Below are 16,112 nucleotides of genomic sequence, written 5' to 3' on the forward strand. Positions count from 1 at the left end.
CAAACCTACCAAACCTGTGCATTTCTGAAAACAAGAGACCTAGGGTAATCCAAGATGGGGTGACTTGTGTGGCTCGGACCAGGTTCTGTTACCCAGAATCCATTGCAAACCTCAAAATTTGGCTCAAAAAACACATGTTCCTCACATTTCTGTGGCAGAAAGTTCTGGAATCTGAGAGGAGCCACAAATTTCCTTCCACCCAGCATTCCCCCACGTCTCCCGATAAAAATGATACCTCACTTGTGTGGGTAGGCCTAGCGCCCGCGACAGGAAACGCCCCAAAGCGCAACGTGGACACATCCAAATTTGTGAAGGAAAACAGAGGTGTTTTTTGCAAAGTGCCTACCTGTAGATTTTGGCTTGTAGCTCAGCCGCCACCTAGGGAAACCTACCAAACCTGTGCATTTCTGAAAACTAGAGACCTAGGGGAATCCAAGATGGGGTGACTTGTGTGGCTCGGACCAGGTTCTGTTACCCAGAATCCTTTGCAAACCTCAAAATTTGGCTAAAAAAACACATGTTCCTCACATTTCTGTGGCAGAAAGTTCTGGAATCTGAGAGGAGCCACAAATTTCCTTCCACCCATCGTTCCCCCACGTCTCCCGATAAAAATGATACCTCACTTGTGTGGGTAGGCCTAGCGCCCGCGACAGGAAATGCCCCAAAGCGCAACGTGGACACATCCAAATTTGTGAAGGAAAACAGAGGTGTTTTTTGCAAAGTGCCTACCTGTAGATTTTGGCTTGTAGCTCAGCCGCCACCTAGGGAAACCTACCAAACCTGTGAATTTCTGATAACTAGAGACCTAGGGGAATCCAAGATGGGGTGACTTGTGTGGCTCGGACCAGGTTCTGTTACCCAGAATCCTTTGCAAAACTCAAAATTTGGCTAAAAAAACACTTGTTCCTCACATTTCTGTGGCAGAAAGTTCTGGAATCTGAGAGGAGCCACGAATTTCCTTCCACCCAGCGTTCCCCCACGTCTCCCGATAAAAATGATACCTCACTTGTGTGGGTAGGCCTAGCGCCCGCGACAGTAAACGCCCCAAAGCGCAACGTGGACTCATCCAAATTTGTGAAGGAAAACAGAGGTGTTTTTTGCAAAGTGCCTACCTGTAGATTTTGGCTTGTAGCTCAGCCGCCACCTAGGGAAACCTACCAAACCTGTGCATTTCTGAAACCTAGAGACCTAGGGGAATCCAAGATGGGGTGACTTGTGTGGCTCGGACCAGGTTCTGTTACCCAGAATCCTTTGCAAACCTCAAAATTTGGCTAAAAAAACACATGTTCCTCACATTTCTGTGGCAGAAAGTTCTGGAATCTGAGAGGAGCCACAAATTTCCTTCCACCCAGCGTTCCCCCACGTTTCCCGATAAAAATGATACCTCACTTGTGTGGGTAGGCCTAGCGCCCGCGACAGGAAACGCCCCAAAGCGCAACGTAGACACAGCCAAATTTTTGAAGGAAAACAGAGGTGTTTTTTGCAAAGTGCCTACCTGTAGCTTTTGGCCTGTAGCTCAGCCGCCACCTGGGGAAACCTACCAAACCTGTGCATTTCTGAAAACTAGAGACCTAGGGGAATCCAAGATGGGGTGACTTGTGTGGCTCGGACCAGGTTCTGTTACCCAGAATCCATTGCAAACCTCAAAATTTGGCTAAAAAAACACATGTTCCTCATATTTCTGTGGCAGAAAGTTCTGGAATCTGAGAGGAGCCACAAATTTCCTTCTACCCAGCGTTCCCCCACGTCTCCCGATAAAAATGATACCTCACTTGTGTGGGTAGGCCTAGCGCCCGCGACAGGAAACGCCTCAAAGCGCAACGTGGACACATCCAAATTTGTGAAGGAAAACAGAAGTGGTTTTTGCAAAGTGCCTACCTGTAGATTTTGGCTTGTAGCTCAGCCGCCACCTAGGGAAACCTACCAAACCTGTGCATTTCTGAAAACTAGAGACCTAGGGGAATCCAAGATGGGGTGACTTGTGTGGCTCGGATCAGGTTCTGTTACCCAGAATCCTTTGCAAACCTCAAAATTTGGCTAAAAAAACACATGTTCCTCACATTTATGTGGCAGAAAGTTCTGGAATCTGAGAGGAGCCACGAATTTCCTTCCACCCAGCGTTCCCCCACGTCTCCCGATAAAAATGATACCTCACTTGTGTGGGTAGGCCTAGCGCCCGTGACAGGAAATGCCCGAAAGCGCAACGTGGACACAGCCAAATTTTTGAAGGAAAACAGAGGTGTTTTTTGCAAAGTGCCTACCTGTAGATTTTGGCCTGTAGCTCAGCCGTCACCTAGGGAAACCTACCAAACCTGTGCATTTCTGAAAACTAGAGACCTAGGGGAATCCAAGATGGGGTGACTTGTGTGGCTCGGACCAGGTTCTGTTACCCAGAATCCTTTGCAAACCTCAAAATGTGGCTAAAAAAACACATATTCCTAACATTTCTGTGGCAGAAAGTTCTGGAATCTGAGAGGAGCCACAAATTTCCTTCCACCCAGCGTTCCCCCACGTCTCCCGATAAAAATGATACCTCACTTGTGTGGGTAGGCCTAGCGCCCGCGACAGGAAACGCCCCAAAGCGCAATGTGGAAACATCCAAATTTGTGAAGGAAAACAGAGGTGTTTTTTGCAAAGTGCCTACCTGTAGATTTTGGCTTGTAGCTCAGCCGCGACCTAGGGAAACCTACCAAACCTGTGAATTTCTGAAAACTAGAGACCTAGGGGAATCCAAGATGGGGTGACTTGTGTGGCTCGGACCAGGTTCTGTTACCCAGAATCCTTTGCAAAACTCAAAATTTGGCTAAAAAAACACATGTTCCTCACATTTCTGTGGCAGAAAGTTCTGGATTCTGAGAGGAGCCACGAATTTCCTTCCACATAGCGTTCCCCCACATCTCCCGATAAAAATGATACCTCACTTGTGTGGGTAGGCCTAGCGCCCGCGACAGGAAACGCCCCAAAGCGCAACGTGGACACATCCAAATTTGTGAAGGAAAGCAGAGGTGTTTTTTGCAAAGTGCCTACCTGTAGATTTTGGCCTGTAGCTCAGCCGCCACCTAGGGAAACCTACCAAACCTGTGCATTTCTGAAAACAAGAGACCTAGGGGAATCCAAGATGGGGTGACTTGTGTGGCTCGGACCAGGTTCTGTTACCCAGAATCCATTGCAAACCTCAAAATTTGGCTAAGAAAACACATGTTCCTCACATTTCTGTAGCAGAAAGTTCTGGAATCTGAGAGGAGCCACAAATTTCCTTCCACCCAGCGTTCCCCCACGTCTCCCGATAAAAATGATACCTCACTTGTGTCGGTAGGCCTAGCGCCTGCGACAGGAAACGCCCCAAAGCGCAACGTGGACACATCCAAATTTGTGAAGGAAAACAGAGGTGTGTTTTGCAAAGTGCCTACCTGTAGATTTTGGCTTGTAGCTCAGCCGCCACCTAGGGGAACCTACCAAACCTGTGCATTTCTGAAAACTAGAGACCTAGGGGAATCCAAGATGGGGGGACTTGTGTGGCTCGGACCAGGTTCTGTTACCCAGAATCCTTTGCAAACCTCAAAATTTGGCTAAAAAAACACATATTCCTAACATTTCTGTGGCAGAAAGTTCTGGAATCTGAGAGGAGCCACAAATTTCCTTCCACCCAGCGTTCCCCCACGTCTCCCGATAAAAATGATACCTCACTTGTGTGGGTAGGCCTAGCGCCCGCGACAGGAAACGCCCCAAAGCGCAACGTAGACACAGCCACATTTTTGAAGGAAAAACAGAGGTGTTTTTTGCAAAGTGCCTACCTGTAGATTTTGGCCTGTAGCTCAGCCGCCACCTAGGGAAACCTACCAAACCTGTCCATTTCTGAAAACTAGAGACCTAGGGGAATCCAAGATGGGGTGACTTGTGTGGCTCGGACCAGGTTCTGTTACCCAGAATCCATTGCAAATCTCAAAATTTGGCTAAAAAAACACATGTTCCTCACATTTCTGTGGCAGAAAGTTCTGGAATCTGAGAGGAGCCACAAATTTTCTTCCACCCAGCGTTCCCCCACGTCTCCCGATAAAAATGATACCTCACTTGTGTGGGTAGGCCTAGCGCCCGCGACAGGAAACGCCCCAAAGCGCAACGTGGACACATCCAAATTTGTGAAGGAAAACAGAGGTGTGTTTTGCAAAGTGCCTACCTGTAGATTTTGGCTTGTAGCTCAGCCGCCACCTAGAGAAACGTACCAAACCTGTGCATTTCTGAAAACTAGAGACCTAGGGCAATCCAAGATGGGGTGACTTGTGTGGCTCGGACCAGGTTCTGTTACCCAGAATCCTTTGCAAAACTCAAAATTTGGCTAAAAAAACACATGTTCCTCACATTTCTGTGGCAGAAAGTTCTGGAATCTGAGAGGAGCCACGAATTTCCTTCCACCCAGCATTCCCCCACGTCTCCCGATAAAAATGATACCTCACTTGTGTGGGTAGGCCTAGCGCCCGCGACAGGAAACGCCCCAAAGCGCAACGTAGACACAACCAAATTTTTGAAGGAAAACAGAGGTGTTTTTTGCAAAGTGCCTACCTGTAGATTTTGGCCTGTTGCTCAGCCGCCACCTAGGGAAACCTACCAAACCTGTGCATTTCTGAAAACTAGAGACCTAGGGGAATCCAAGATGGGGTGACTTGTGTGGCTCGGACCAGGTTCTGTTACCCAGAATCCATTGCAAATCTCAAAATTTGGCTAAAAAAACACATGTTCCTCACATTTCTGTGGCAGAAAGTTCTGGAATCTGAGAGGAGCCACAAATTTCCTTCCACCCAGCGTTCCCCCACGTCTCCCGATAAAAATGATACCTCACTTGTGTGGGTAGGCCTAGCGCCCGCGACAGGAAACGCCCCGAAGTGCAACGTGGACACATCCAAATTTGTGAAGGAAAACAGAGGTGTGTTTTGCAAAGTGCCTACCTGTAGATTTTGGCTTGTAGCTCAGCCGCCACCTATTGGAACCTACCAAACCTGTGCATTTCTGAAAACTAGAGACGTAGGGGAATCCAAGATGGGGTGACTTGTGTGGCTCGGACTAGGTTCTGTTACCCAGAATCCTTTGCAAACCTCAAAATTTGGCTAAAAAAACACATATTCCTAAAATTTTTGTGGCAGAAAGTTCTGGAATCTGAGAGGAGCCACAAATTTCCTTCCACCCAGCGTTCCCCCACGTCTCCTGATAAAAATGATACCTCACTTGTGTGGGTAGGCCTAGCGCCCGCGACAGGAAACGCCCCAAAGCGCAACGTGGACACATCCAAATTTGTGAAGGAAAACAGAGGTGTTTTTTGCAAAGTGCCTACCTGTAGATTTTGGCTTGTAGCTCAGCCGCCACCTAGGGAAACCTACCAAACCTGTGAATTTCTGAAAACTAGAGATCTAGGGGAATCCAAGATGGGGTGACTTGTGTGGCTCGGACCAGGTTCTGTTACCCAGAATCCTTTGCAAAACTCAAAATTTGGCTAAAAAAACACATGTTCCTCACATTTCTGTGGCAGAAAGTTCTGGAATCTGAGAGGAGCCACGAATTTCCTTCCACCCAGCGTTCCCCCACGTCTCCCGATAAAAATGATACCTCACTTGTGTGGGTAGGCCTAGCGCCCGCGACAGGAAACGCCCCAAAGCGCAACGTGGACACATCCAAATTTGTGAAGGAAAACAGAGGTGTGTTTTGCAAAGTGCCTACCTGTAGATTTTGGCTTGTAGCTCAGCCGCCACCTAGGGAAACCTACCAAACCTGTGCATTTCTGAAAACAAGAGACCTAGGGGAATCCAAGATGGGGTGACTTGTGTGGCTCGGACCAGGTTCTGTTACCCAGAATCCATTGCAAACCTCAAAATTTGGCTAAGAAAACACATGTTCCTCACATTTCTGTGGCAGAAAGTTCTGGAATCTGAGAGGAGCCACGAATTTCCTTCCACCCAGCGTTCCCCCACGTCTCCCGATAAAAATGATACCTCACTTGTGTGGGTAGGCCTAGCGCCTGCGACAGGAAACGCCCCAAAGCGCAACGTAGACACAGCCAAATTTTTGAAGGAAAACAGAGGTGTTTTTTGCAAAGTGCCTACCTGTAGATTTTGGCTTGTAGCTCAGCCGCCACCTAGAGAAACGTACCAAACCTGTGCATTTCTGAAAACTAGAGACCTAGGGGAATCCAAGATGGGGTGACTTGTGTGGCTCGGACCAGGTTCTGTTACCCAGAATCCTTTGCAAAACTCAAAATTTGGCTAAAAAAACACATGTTCCTCACATTTCTGTGGCAGAAAGTTCTGGAATCTGAGAGGAGCCACGAATTTCCTTCCACCCAGCGTTCCCCCACGTCTCCCGATAAAAATGATACCTCACTTGTGTGGGTAGGCCTAGCGCCCGCGACAGGAAACGCCCCAAAGCGCAACGTAGACACAGCCACATTTTTGAAGGAAAACAGAGGTGTTTTTTGCAAAGTGCCTACCTGTAGATTTTGGCCTGTAGCTCAGCCGCCACCTAGGGAAACCTACCAAACCTGTCCATTTCTGAAAACTAGAGACCTAGGGGAATCCAAGATGGGGTGACTTGTGTGGCTCGGACCAGGTTCTGTTACCCAGAATCCATTGCAAATCTCAAAATTTGGCTAAAAAAACACATGTTCCTCACATTTCTGTGGCAGAAAGTTCTGGAATCTGAGAGGAGCCACAAATTTCCTTCCACCCAGCGTTCCCCCACGTCTCCCGATATAAATGATACCTCACTTGTGTGGGTAGGCCTAGCGCCCGTGACAGGAAACGCCCCAAAGCGCAACGTGGACACATCCAAATTTGTGAAGGAAAACAGAGGTGTGTTTTGCAAAGTGCCTACCTGTAGATTTTGGCTTGTAGCTCAGCCGCCACCTAGGGGAACCTACCAAACCTGTGCATTTCTGAAAACTAGAGACCTAGGGGAATCCAAGATGGGGTGACTTGTGTGGCTCGGACCAGGTTCTGTTACCCAGAATCCTTTGCAAACCTCAAAATTTGGCTAAAAAAACACATATTCCTAAAATTTCTGTGGCAGAAAGTTCTGGAATCTGACAGGAGCCACAAATTTCCTTCCACCCAGCGTTCCCCCACGTCTCCCGATAAAAATGATACCTCACTTGTGTGGGTAGGCCTAGCTCCCGCGACAGGAAACGCCCCAAAGCGCAACGTGGACACATCCAAATTTGTGAAGGAAAACAGAGGTGTTTTTTGCAAAGTGCCTACCTGTAGATTTTGGCTTGTAGCTCAGCCGCCACCTAGGGAAACCTACCAAACCTGTGAATTTCTGAAAACTAGAGATCTAGGGGAATCCAAGATGGGGTGACTTGTGTGGCTCGGACCAGGTTCTGTTACCCAGAATCCTTTGCAAAACTCAAAATTTGGCTAAAAAAACACATGTTCCTCACATTTCTGTGGCAGAAAGTTCTGGAATCTGAGAGGAGCCACGAATTTCCTTCCACCCAGCGTTCCCCCACGTCTCCCGATAAAAATGATACCTCACTTGTGTGGGTAGGCCTAGCGCCCGCGACAGGAAACGCCCCAAAGCGCAACGTGGACACATCCAAATTTGTGAAGGAAAACAAAGGTGTGTTTTGCAAAGTGCCTACCTGTAGATTTTGGCTTGTAGCTCAGCCGCCACCTAGGGAAACCTACCAAACCTGTGCATTTCTGAAAACAAGAGACCTAGGGGAATCCAAGATGGGGTGACTTGTGTGGCTCGGACCAGGTTCTGTTACCCAGAATCCATTGCAAACCTCAAAATTTGGCTAAGAAAACACATGTTCATCACATTTCTGTGGCAGAAAGTTCTGGAATCTGAGAGGAGCCACAAATTTCCTTCCACCCAGCGTTCCCCCACGTCTCCCGATAAAAATGATACCTCACTTGTGTGGGTAGGCCTAGCGCCTGCGACAGGAAACGCCCCAAAGCGCAACGTGGACACATCCAAATTTGTGAAGGAAAACAGAGGTGTGTTTTGCAAAGTGCCTACCTGTAGATTTTGGCTTGTAGCTCAGCCGCCACCTAGGGGAACCTACCAAACCTGTGCATTTCTGAAAACTAGAGACCTAGGGGAATCCAAGATGGGGGGACTTGTGTGGCTCGGACCAGGTTCTGTTACCCAGAATCCTTTGCAAACCTCAAAATTTGGCTAAAAAAACACATATTCCTAACATTTCTGTGGCAGAAAGTTCTGGAATCTGAGAGGAGCCACAAATTTCCTTCCACCCAGCGTTCCCCCACGTCTCCCGATACAAATGATACCTCACTTGTGTGGGTAGGCCTAGCGCCCGCGACAGGAAACGCCCCAAAGCGCAACGTGGACACATCCAAATTTGTGAAGGAAAACAGAGGTGTTTTTTGCAAAGTGCCTACCTGTAGATTTTGGCTTGTAGCTCAGCCGCCACCTAGGGAAACCTACCAAACCTGTGAATTTCTGAAAACTAGAGACCTAGGGGAATCCAAGATGGGGTGACTTGTGTGGCTCGGACCAGGTTCTGTTACCCAGAATCCTTTGCAAAACTCAAAATTTGGCTAAAAAAACACATGTTCCTCCAATTTCTGTGGCAGAAAGTTCTGGAATCTGAGAGGAGCCACGAATTTCCTTCCACCCAGCGTTCCCCCACGTCTCCTGATAAAAATGATACCTCACTTGTGTGGGTAGGCCTAGCGCCCGCGTCAGGAAACGCCCCAAAGCGCAACGTGGACACATCCAAATTTGTGAAGGAAAACAGAGGTGTGTTTTGCAAAATGCCTACCTGTAGATTTTGGTTTGTAGCTCAGCCGCCACCTAGGGAAACCTACCAAACCTGTGAATTTCTGAAAACTAGAGACCTAGGGGAATCCAAGATGGGGTGACTTGTGTGGCTCGGACCAGGTTCTGTTACCCAGAATCCTTTGCAAAACTCAAAATTTGGCTAAAAAAACACATGTTCCTCACATTTCTGTGGCAGAAAGTTCTGGATTCTGAGAGGAGCCACGAATTTCCTTCCACCCAGCGTTCCCCACGTCTCCCGATAAAAATGATACCTCACTTGTGTGGGTAGGCCTAGCGCCCGCGACAGGAAACGCCCCAAAGCGCAACGTGGACACATCCAAATTTGTGAAGGAAAACAGAGGTGTTTTTTGCAAAGTGCCTACCTGTAGATTTTGGCTTGTAGCTCAGCCGCCACCTAGGGAAACCTACCAAACCTGTGAATTTCTGAAAACTAGAGACCTAGGGGAATCCAAGATGGGGTGACTTGTGTGGCTCGGACCAGCTTCTGTTACCCAGAATCCTTTGCAAAACTCAAAATTTGGCTAAAAAAAACACATGTTCCTCACATTTCTGTGGCAGAAAGTTCTGGAATCTGAGAGGAGCCATGAATTTCCTTCCACCCAGCGTTCCCCCACGTCTCCCGATAAAAATGATACCTCACGTGTGTGGGTAGGCCTAGCGCCCGCGACAGGAAACGCCCCAAAGCGCAACGTGGACACATCCAAATTTGTGAAGGAAAACAGAGGTGTGTTTTGCAAAGTGCCTACCTGTAGATTTTGGCTTGTAGCTCAGCCGCCACCTAGCGAAAACTACCAAACCTGTGCATTTCTGAAAACAAGAGACCTAGGGGAATCCAAGATGGGGTGACTTGTGTGGCTCGGACCAGGTTCTGTTACCCAGAATCCTTTGCAAACCTCAAAATTTGGCTAAAAAAAACACATGTTCCTCACATTTCTGTGGCAGAAAGTTCTGGAATCTGAGAGGAGCCACAAATTTACTTCCACCCAGCGTTCCCCCACGTCTCCCGATAAAAATGATACCTCACTTGTGTGGGTAGGCCTAGCGCCCGTGACAGGAAATGCCCCAAAGCGCAACGTGGACACATCCAAATTTGTGAAGGAAAACAGAGGTGTTTTTTGCAAAGTGCCTACCTGTAGATTTTGGCTTGTAGCTCAGCCGCCACCTAGGGAAACCTACCAAACCTGTGAATTTCTGAAAACTAGAGACCTAGGGGAATCCAAGATGGGGTGACTTGTGTGGCTCAGACCAGGTTCTGTTACCCAGAATCCTTTGCAAAACTCAAAATTTGGCTAAAAAAACACATATTCCTAACATTTCTGTGGCAGAAAGTTCTGGAATCTGAGAGGAGCCACAAATTTCCTTCCACCCAGCGTTCCCCCACGTCTCCCGATACAAATGATACCTCACTTGTGTGGGTAGGCCTAGCGCCCGCGACAGGAAACGCTTCAAAGCACAACGTGGACACATCCAAATTTGTGAAGGAAAACAGAGGTGTTTTTTGCAAAGTGCCTACCTGTAGATTTTGGCTTGTAGCTCAGCCGCCACCTAGGGAAACCTACCAAACCTGTGCATTTCTGAAAACTAGAGACCTAGGGGAATCCAAGATGGGGTGACTTGTGTGGCTCGGACCAGGTTCTGTTACCCAGAATCCTTTGCAAACCTCAAAATTTGGCAAAAAAAACACATGTTCCTAACATTTCTGTGGCAGAAAGTTCTGGAATCTGAGAGGAGTCACGAATTTACTTCCACCCTGAGTTCCCCCACGTCTCCCGATAAAAATGATACCTCACTTGTGTGGGTAGGCCTAGCGCCGGCGACAGGAAACGCCCCAAAGCGCAAGGTGGACACATCCAAATTTGTGAAGGAAAACAGAGGTGTTTTTTGCAAAGTGCCTACCTGTAGATTTTGGCTTGTAGCTCAGCCGCCACCTAGGGAAACCTACCAAACCTGTGCATTTCTGAAAACAAGAGACCTAGGGGAATCCAAGATGGGGTGACTTGTGTGGCTCGGACCAGGTTCTGTTACCCAGAATCCATTGCAAACCTCAAAATTTGGCTAAGAAAACACATGTTCCTCACATTTCTGTGGCAGAAAGTTCTGGAATCTGAGAGGAGCCACGAATTTCCTTCCACCCAGCGTTCCCCCACGTCTCCCGATAAAAATGATACCTCACTTGTGTGGGTAGGCCTAGCGCCTGCGACAGGAAACGCCCCAAAGCGCAACGTAGACACAGCCAAATTTTTGAAGGAAAACAGAGGTGTTTTTTGCAAAGTGCCTACCTGTAGATTTTGGCTTGTAGCTCAGCCGCCACCTAGAGAAACGTACCAAACCTGTGCATTTCTGAAAACTAGAGACCTAGGGGAATCCAAGATGGGGTGACTTGTGTGGCTCGGACCAGGTTCTGTTACCCAGAATCCTTTGCAAAACTCAAAATTTGGCTAAAAAAACACATGTTCCTCACATTTCTGTGGCAGAAAGTTCTGGAATCTGAGAGGAGCCACGAATTTCCTTCCACCCAGCGTTCCCCCACGTCTCCCGATAAAAATGATACCTCACTTGTGTGGGTAGGCCTAGCGCCCGCGACAGGAAACGCCCCAAAGCGCAACGTAGACACAGCCACATTTTTGAAGGAAAACAGAGGTGTTTTTTGCAAAGTGCCTACCTGTAGATTTTGGCCTGTAGCTCAGCCGCCACCTAGGGAAACCTACCAAACCTGTCCATTTCTGAAAACTAGAGACCTAGGGGAATCCAAGATGGGGTGACTTGTGTGGCTCGGACCAGGTTCTGTTACCCAGAATCCATTGCAAATCTCAAAATTTGGCTAAAAAAACACATGTTCCTCACATTTCTGTGGCAGAAAGTTCTGGAATCTGAGAGGAGCCACAAATTTCCTTCCACCCAGCGTTCCCCCACGTCTCCCGATATAAATGATACCTCACTTGTGTGGGTAGGCCTAGCGCCCGTGACAGGAAACGCCCCAAAGCGCAACGTGGACACATCCAAATTTGTGAAGGAAAACAGAGGTGTTTTTTGCAAAGTGCCTACCTGTAGATTTTGGCTTGTAGCTCAGCCGCCACCTAGGGAAACCTACCAAACCTGTGCATTTCTGAAAACTAGAGACCTAGGGGAATCCAAGATTGGGTGATTTGTGTGGCTCGGACCAGGTTCTGTTACCCAGAATCCTTTGCAAACCTCAAAATTTGGCTAAAAAAACACATGTTCCTCACATTTCTGTGGCAGAAAGTTCTGGAATCTGAGAGGAGCCACGAATTTCCTTCCACCCAGCATTCCCCCACGTCTCCCGATAAAAATGATACCTCACTTGTGTGGGTAGGCCTAGCGCCCGCGACAGGAAACGCCCCAAAGCGCAACGTGGACACATCCAAATTTGTGAAGGAAAACAGAGGTGTGTTTTGCAAAGTGCCTACCTGTAGATTTTGGCTTGTAGCTCAGCCGCCACCTAGGGAAACCTACCAAACCTACCAAACCTGTGCATTTCTGAAAACAAGAGACCTAGGGGAATCCAAGATGGGGTGACTTGTGTGGCTCGGACCAGGTTCTGTTACCCAGAATCCATTGCAAACCTCAAAATTTGGCTCAAAAAACACATGTTCCTCACATTTCTGTGGCAGAAAGTTCTGGAATCTGAGAGGAGCCACAAATTTCCTTCCACCCAGCATTCCCCCACGTCTCCCGATAAAAATGATACCTCACTTGTGTGGGTAGGCCTAGCGCCCGCGACAGGAAACGCCCCAAAGCGCAACGTGGACACATCCAAATTTGTGAAGGAAAACAGAGGTGTTTTTTGCAAAGTGCCTACCTGTAGATTTTGGCTTGTAGCTCAGCCGCCACCTAGGGAAACCTACCAAACCTGTGCATTTCTGAAAACTAGAGACCTAGGGGAATCCAAGATGGGGTGACTTGTGTGGCTCGGACCAGGTTCTGTTACCCAGAATCCTTTGCAAACCTCAAAATTTGGCTAAAAAAACACATGTTCCTCACATTTCTGTGGCAGAAAGTTCTGGAATCTGAGAGGAGCCACAAATTTCCTTCCACCCATCGTTCCCCCACGTCTCCCGATAAAAATGATACCTCACTTGTGTGGGTAGGCCTAGCGCCCGCGACAGGGAACGCCCCAAAGCGCAACGTGGACACATCCAAATTTGTGAAGGAAAACAGAGGTGTTTTTTGCAAAGTGCCTACCTGTAGATTTTGGCTTGTAGCTCAGCCGCCACCTAGGGAAACCTACCAAACCTGTGAATTTCTGATAACTAGAGACCTAGGGGAATCCAAGATGGGGTGACTTGTGTGGCTCGGACCAGGTTCTGTTATCCAGAATCCTTTGCAAAACTCAAAATTTGGCTAAAAAAACACTTGTTCCTCACATTTCTGTGGCAGAAAGTTCTGGAATCTGAGAGGAGCCACGAATTTCCTTTCACCCAGCGTTCCCCCACGTCTCCCGATAAAAATGATACCTCACTTGTGTGGGTAGGCCTAGCGCCCGCGACAGGAAACGCCCCAAAGCGCAACGTGGACACATCCAAATTTGTGAAGGAAAACAGAGGTGTTTTTTGCAAAGTGCCTACCTGTAGATTTTGGCTTGTAGCTCAGCCGCCACCTAGGGAAACCTACCAAACCTGTGCATTTCTGAAACCTAGAGACCTAGGGGAATCCAAGATGGGGTGACTTGTGTGGCTCGGACCAGGTTCTGTTACCCAGAATCCTTTGCAAACCTCAAAATTTGGCTAAAAAAACACATGTTCCTCACATTTCTGTGGCAGAAAGTTCTGGAATCTGAGAGGAGCCACAAATTTCCTTCCACCCAGCGTTCCCCCACGTGTCCCGATAAAAATGATACCTCACTTGTGTGGGTAGGCCTAGCGCCCGCGACAGGAAACGCCCCAAAGCGCAACGTAGACACAGCCAAATTTTTGAAGGAAAACAGAGGTGTTTTTTGCAAAGTGCCTACCTGTAGCTTTTGGCCTGTAGCTCAGCCGCCACCTAGGGAAACCTACCAAACCTGTGCATTTCTGAAAACTAGAGACCTGGGGGAATCCAAGATGGGGTGACTTGTGTGGCTCAGACCAGGTTCTGTTACCCAGAATCCATTGCAAACCTCAAAATTTGGCTAAAAAAACACATGTTCCTCACATTTCTGTGGCAGAAAGTTCTGGAATCTGAGAGCAGCCACAAATTTCCTTCCACCCAGCGTTCCCCCACGTTTCCCGATAAAAATGATACCTCACTTGTGTGGGTAGGCCTAGCGCCCGCGACAGGAAACGCCCCAAAGCGCAACGTGGACACATCCAAATTTGTGAAGGAAAACAGAGGTGTTTTTTGCAAAGTGCCTACCTGTAGATTTTGGCTTGTAGCTCAGCCGCCACCTAGGGAAACCTACCAAACCTGTGCATTTCTGAAACCTAGAGACCTAGGGGAATCCAAGATGGGGTGACTTGTGTGGCTCGGACCAGGTTCTGTTACCCAGAATCCTTTGCAAACCTCAAAATTTGGCTAAAAAAACACATGTTCCTCACATTTCTGTGGCAGAAAGTTCTGGAATCTGAGAGGAGCCACAAATTTCCTTCCACCCAGCGTTCCCCCACGTGTCCCGATAAAAATGATACCTCACTTGTGTGGGTAGGCCTAGCGCCCGCGACAGGAAACGCCCCAAAGCGCAACGTAGACACAGCCAAATTTGTGAAGGAAAACAGAGGTGTTTTTTGCAAAGTGCCTACCTGTAGCTTTTGGCCTGTAGCTCAGCCGCCACCTAGGGAAACCTACCAAACCTGTGCATTTCTGAAAACTAGAGACCTGGGGGAATCCAAGATGGGGTGACTTGTGTGGCTCAGACCAGGTTCTGTTACCCAGAATCCATTGCAAACCTCAAAATTTGGCTAAAAAAACACATGTTCCTCACATTTCTGTGGCAGAAAGTTCTGGAATCTGAGAGCAGCCACAAATTTCCTTCCACCCAGCGTTCCCCCACGTTTCCCGATAAAAATGATACCTCACTTGTGTGGGTAGGCCTAGCGCCCGCGACAGGAAACGCCCCAAAGCGCAACGTAGACACAGCCAAATTTTTGAAGGAAAACAGAGGTATTTTTTGCAAAGTGCCTACCTGTAGATTTTGGCCTGTAGCTCAGCCGCCACCTAGGGAAACCTACCAAACCTGTGCATTTCTGAAAACTAGAGACCTAGGGGAATCCAAGATGGGGTGACTTGTGTTGCTCGGACCAGGTTCTGTTACCCAGAATCCATTGCAAACCTCAAAATTTGGCTAAAAAAACACATGTTCCTCACATTTCTGTGGCAGAAAGTTCTGGAATCTGAGAGGAGCCACAAATTTCTTTCTACCCAGCGTTCCCCCACGTCTCCCGATAAAAATGATACCTCACTTGTGTGGGTAGGCCTAGCGCCCGCGACAGGAAACGCCTCAAAGCGCAACGTGGACACATCCAAATTTGTGAAGGAAAACAGAAGTGGTTTTTGCAAAGTGCCTACCTGTAGATTTTGGCTTGTAGCTCAGCCGCCACCTAGGGAAACCTACCAAACCTGTGCATTTCTGAAAACTAGAGACCTAGGGGAATCCAAGATGGGGTGACTTGTGTGGCTCGGATCAGGTTCTGTTACCCAGAATCCTTTGCAAACCTCAAAATTTGGCTAAAAAAACACATGTTCCTCACATTTATGTGGCAGAAAGTTCTGGAATCTGAGAGGAGCCACGAATTTCCTTCCACCCAGCGTTCCCCCACGTCTCCCGATAAAAATGATACCTCACTTGTGTGGGTAGGCCTAGCGCCCGTGACAGGAAATGCCCCAAAGCGCAACGTGGACACAGCCAAATTTTTGAAGGAAAACAGAGGTGTTTTTTGCAAAGTGCCTACCTGTAGATTTTGGCCTGTAGCTCAGCCGCCACCTAGGGAAACCTACCAAACCTGTGCATTTCTGAAAACTAGAGACCTAGGGGAATCCAAGATGGGGTGACTTGTGTGGCTCGGACCAGGTTCTGTTACCCAGAATCCTTTGCAAACCTCAAAATTTGGCTAAAAAAACACATGTTCCTAACATTTCTGTGGCAGAAAGTTATGGAATCTGAGAGGAGCCACAAATTTCCTTCCACCCAGCGTTCCCCCACGTCTCCCGATAAAAATGATACCTCACTTGTGTGGGTAGGCCTAGCGCCGGCGACAGGAAACGCCCCAAAGCGCAAGGTGGACACATCCAAATTTGTGAAGGAAAACAGAGGTGTTTTTTGCAAAGTGCCTACCTGTAGATTTTGGCTTGTAGCTCAGCCGCCACCTAGGGAAACCTACCAAACC

Source organism: Pleurodeles waltl, chromosome 8 (genome assembly GCF_031143425.1).
Source record: "Pleurodeles waltl isolate 20211129_DDA chromosome 8, aPleWal1.hap1.20221129, whole genome shotgun sequence".
Taxonomy (NCBI): domain Eukaryota; kingdom Metazoa; phylum Chordata; class Amphibia; order Caudata; family Salamandridae; genus Pleurodeles; species Pleurodeles waltl.